We start from the raw sequence: 4,509 nt of genomic DNA, 5'->3' as shown, positions 1-4,509 counted from the left end.
CTGTGGAATAAGGCTAGCCTCTCCCCCTCAATCCCCTGGTGTATAATTTCCCTCTTTTTCCTTTCTTCTTTTGTTCTGGAACCAGTGCACGATCTGTTAAAATACAAATATATCTGGTTAATATCTCGAAGACAAATGATGCTTGCCTTGCTTCGTTTTTAAGAAAACCCTGTGGTAAACGGATAAAAGGATTAAGGTCCTTGAGCAAATTCAAGATGGCGTAAACAGTGAGAGTGACTGGGATACCAAACTAATTTCGTAATTTTAAGCTTGAAGAAGGATTTACAGACTAAATTATACTTATCAAATCAAAGACGAGATATAATTGATCTTACTTTATTTCTGCTCTTGGCTTTTAGAGAGAAGAAGTTGAATACAAACGCTCTTTTAGAAGTTGGCGAAATGATCTTTCGAAGCCTTGGTAGTCTCTTTTCCTTGATCTTAAGGGTAACCAATGAAGTAGCTTATACTAACACTGGATCTTTGAGAATCTGGCGTCCTCTCGTGTGAATCTTCATTTGAGTATGGAACAGATCTGGGATAATGCACTTGAGCACATCGAAGGACTTTTACTTCAGTGAGCTTTTTAAGTAACTTTAACTGATCTGTGTCTTGTATCTGTCTGTACCTATATCTTCTTCAGTCTGGTCAGTGATGTAGTTACTTTCCTAATGATTAATAGCAGAAAAAATACTAATTTATTTTGAAATCTATGCAATATGTTAAAATGTCTACATCATCATGTGTACACAGGGCTTAAAATAACAGTGGCTCGGACACATGTACGGCAGAAATTATTTTAGGCCAGACATGGTGCCATTCAAGCCGGTCGAAACATAAATATTAAATAACAAAACGAAACAAGCACAAAACAAAACAAAAAAACCGAAACAACACACTTTTTAAAGGTTCTTGTGCATCTGTGATATAAACTCAAATTTATAAATGAAACACCATCATGAATGATGAGACGACGAATATATAGTTTACATCGGATATAAAACAATCAGCGTTTATTAAAACTATATACAAATATATTTATATATGTATATTAATAGAGTGTGAGTTCTTCCAACACTTTCAAAGTTATGACTTGCTCAATATTCTGCAATGATACAAAACTTCTACCGTTTCCTCAAAAGCAAGACCTGACACTTGAGAGCATCAAAACGGCCTGTAAAACGCATTTTCATACAGAGCTAGAATGTGATGTACTTGCCGGGGAACGAGGTCCGTCATACACTGCTTTAAGTCAAATAAGAGACTTTTAAGTTTTGCACGTGCGCTTTATAGAAAGTTCAAGTCTCTTCAAAGGCTGAAAAGTGATGTTGAGCATTTTTTGCCGTAACTTGTAAAAAATTATGTAGCATTTCACTCATAAAGTATGAGAATAAAAATCTCACTATATCACTCGTTTGATTTTTACAACTAAAACGATGACTATATATACTTCTTTTGGCAACATTTCAATTTTTAATCCTATCCTTTATCACTATTTTTTGCGTAAAATCCGAATCAGCCAAAAGCAAAATATGAGTTTTTGTTTTTATATTTCTGTTGTCACTGCCAGTTAATAAGTAGTGTATAAAATGCATTTTGAAAATGTGAACTTACCTTGCTTCTTACTGTTCTGACTCGACGGTAAGTTATGCCATGGACGAACTGAAAAGCTGGCTGACTTACTTGTATACTGTTTGTCTTTTTATTGGATACAAAGTATTTGTAATTGTTGGTCCTTTATGGGCAGGGTTATCTTGGTAACACTTACCACCGCGACCTGCAATAAAATACAACTTCATTAATTGTTTCTCCCACAAAAAATAATAAACAACAATAAATGATGTAGAAAGAAAATCATACTGTACCTTGTCTGCCAGCGATAAGGTAAACGTTCTGGAGGTTTGTGTCTGCGAGGGCATTGAATCTCTTTAAAATGTGGACTTTGGACCTATCGTCATATTTGTCCATACGACCTCTGCTGCAGCCGCAGTTTGGTCCAGTCTCTTTTCCTATACGAGTTTCCCTAAAAAATATGGACGTGTAAGTATTAATAACAACTCCCAATAAACCAGTTGCTCTCAGAAGAACCTTTTTCGGTTGACAACATTTCATTGAAGTCTTGTCAAGAAATCTTCCTCTACCTTGTCAAGCTTGATCAAGTCTCTTAGGAATGATTCTTTGAGCTGCATACTGCAAACTCGGATAATACTGATATCCTTATCTGGGAAGAAGGTCCGAAGCGTACTATAAGTTGTGAAGCTGCACCTACCTCTGGTAATACTACTCGAAGTGCTGACCACATAGCTCTATCGAAATCAAGCTTCACATTGTTACAGGAACAACAGATTTTAATTACTGTGCTTGGAGACGCCTCTGTGAACAAAGCGTGGGAGAAATATACTACAGAAACTAAAAGGGTGAGGGAAGGTATGAGTGGAACTGTTTAAGAGAGATAAATGCAAACCTTGTTGAAATTCGATTTTAAAAAAATCCTCTTTGATGATTACTTTGAAATTGAAGGTTTAAGAAGTATGCAATATGATAAAATGATAACATCCAAATCCTCACCGCTCCTTATCAGTGGACCAGTTACTGGTCATCAATGGAGAGGACTTTGTGACTTTTCGTCCAGCTGCTATGTTCATGCATCCACTATAAAACAAATCAAGGAAAAACAAAAATAACATTTACCTCACCACAAAGTACAGCATCTCGTAAGTGCCTTTAAGTTGAAATTACAAGTTTCAATTGCCATACCCTATTGTTATTTGCAAAAACATAATACAAAAAGAAAATTTTAAATTATATTTACCAAGCATATCAGTAGTAGTTGTAATAGGACAAATTTTGTCAGGTATACAAATCCTTATAAATCTTACTAATATTAAAGTGCTACACATTTCCATTTCTGGTGTTGGTTTTCAGAAATTTCTTCTCTTGACTTTCTTTTGCTTGTATGTATAGTGTAATAATGTCCACAACCCAGTATGGTACGAAAACAAGCCACTTGGTGTGAACAATCTGGCAAAAATGATGAAAAATATCTCCATTGGTGCCAATTTGTTAAAGGTCTACACCAACCAGAGCGTAAAAAGCACATCGGTCACAACGCTGTCAAACCAGGAGTTCCTTAGAGGCATATCATGGCCATTTCTGGCCATAAGATTGAGCAGAGTCTGGTAAGCTACAATTCCAGACCATCCACAAGCCAAATAAAGCGATGTTCTGAGATTATTTCCTGTACTTAATTTTACTGCTAGTAGCACTGTAATATGTGCAACCATTTGTAGTGGGTTCCTGGAACCACACAGTCAGGTACACTTTATCAGTGATCAAACATACCTTCTTTCTAGGCAGTCTCTTCCTTTGATGTCCCCCCAATCTTCTCTTGATGTGGGAGCCACTGCTTTGGTCGTGGCCAAAGTTAAGCTTCACCTTACTACATCCAATGTTTGGCCTTGTGAATCGGATGTAAGTGTGAATGTGGTCTTCACTGCCATTTGCATTTATGAAGGCCATGGACTGCTCAAGATGGAATGAGAACACCTCCCCACACAAACAGGACTTGGCATTAACCTTTGGCTTAAAACATTTCTGAACCTATAGATAGAGATATGAATATGGCTTTTAGTATTGATCAAATCGGATGGTCAGGAGTGAAAAAATAGGGTTACTGTGTTAATATCACGCCTACATAAAATACTCGTTTCTGTTTGGTCAAAGAACTATCATGATTTTTTTTCTTAATACTGTGCAATTAATGAATTAATGCAATTAATTAATTGAACACATCCAGCAACTTTCAATGTAGACGTGGCTGTTAAAAAGTTGTTTTCTTCTAGTAACCATGCCGTTGTCTATAGAAGCTACCATGGTACATGTGCAATTCATATCAGTTTTGCAGGATCCTGTAATGGGTGTATAAAAAAAGTTAAGCTTCACCTTATTACATCCAATGTTTGGCCTTGTGAATCGGATGTAATTGTGAATGTGGTCTTCACTGCCATTTGCATTTATGAAGGCCATGGACTGCTCAAGATGGAATGAGAACACCTCCCCACACAAACAGGACTTGGTATTAACCTTTGGCTTAAAAAATTTCTGAACCTATAGATAGAGATATGAATATGGCTTTTAGTATTGATCAAATCGGATGGTCAGGAATAAAAAAATAGGGTTACTGTGTTAATATCACGCCTACATAAAATACTCGTTTCTGTTTGGTCAAAGAACTATCATGATTTTTTTCTTAATACTGTGCAATTAATGAATTAATGCAATTAATTAATTGAACACATCGAGCAACTTTCAATGTAGACGTAGCTGTTAAAAAGTTGTTTTCTTCTAGTAACCATGCCTTTGTCTATAGAAGCTACCATGGTACATGTGCAATTCATGTCAGTTTTGCAGGATCCTGTAATGGGTGTATAAAAAAAGTTGAGCTTCACCTTATTACATCCAATGTTTGGCCTTGTGAATCGGATGTAATTGTGAATGTGGTCTTCACTG

General features: G+C 36.2%; 2 long non-coding RNA genes across 2 annotated transcripts; both read right to left on the bottom strand.

Annotated features, from left to right (window-relative positions):
* Positions 1-1,637, bottom strand: LOC148908453 (uncharacterized). Its single transcript, XR_016120638.1, has 3 exons — positions 1,615-1,637; positions 336-668; positions 1-93 (listed from the first exon to the last, which is right to left on the bottom strand). It is a non-coding gene; the product is annotated as an uncharacterized LOC148908453 (long non-coding RNA).
* Positions 1,636-2,320, bottom strand: LOC116287687 (uncharacterized). The gene is made up of 3 exons (XR_004196096.2): positions 2,270-2,320; positions 1,866-2,023; positions 1,636-1,777 (listed from the first exon to the last, which is right to left on the bottom strand). It is a non-coding gene; the product is annotated as an uncharacterized LOC116287687 (long non-coding RNA).
* Between the last annotated feature and the right edge of the window lie 2,189 nt (positions 2,321-4,509).

This window comes from Actinia tenebrosa, unplaced genomic scaffold, assembly GCF_029948245.1.
Source record: "Actinia tenebrosa isolate PJP-AT-01 unplaced genomic scaffold, QUT_ActTen_1.0 PGA_scaffold3__52_contigs__length_22856419, whole genome shotgun sequence".
NCBI classification, from domain to species: domain Eukaryota; kingdom Metazoa; phylum Cnidaria; class Anthozoa; order Actiniaria; family Actiniidae; genus Actinia; species Actinia tenebrosa.
The sequence above is the reverse complement of the archived record's forward strand: the minus strand, read 5'-3'. Positions and strand labels throughout refer to the sequence as shown.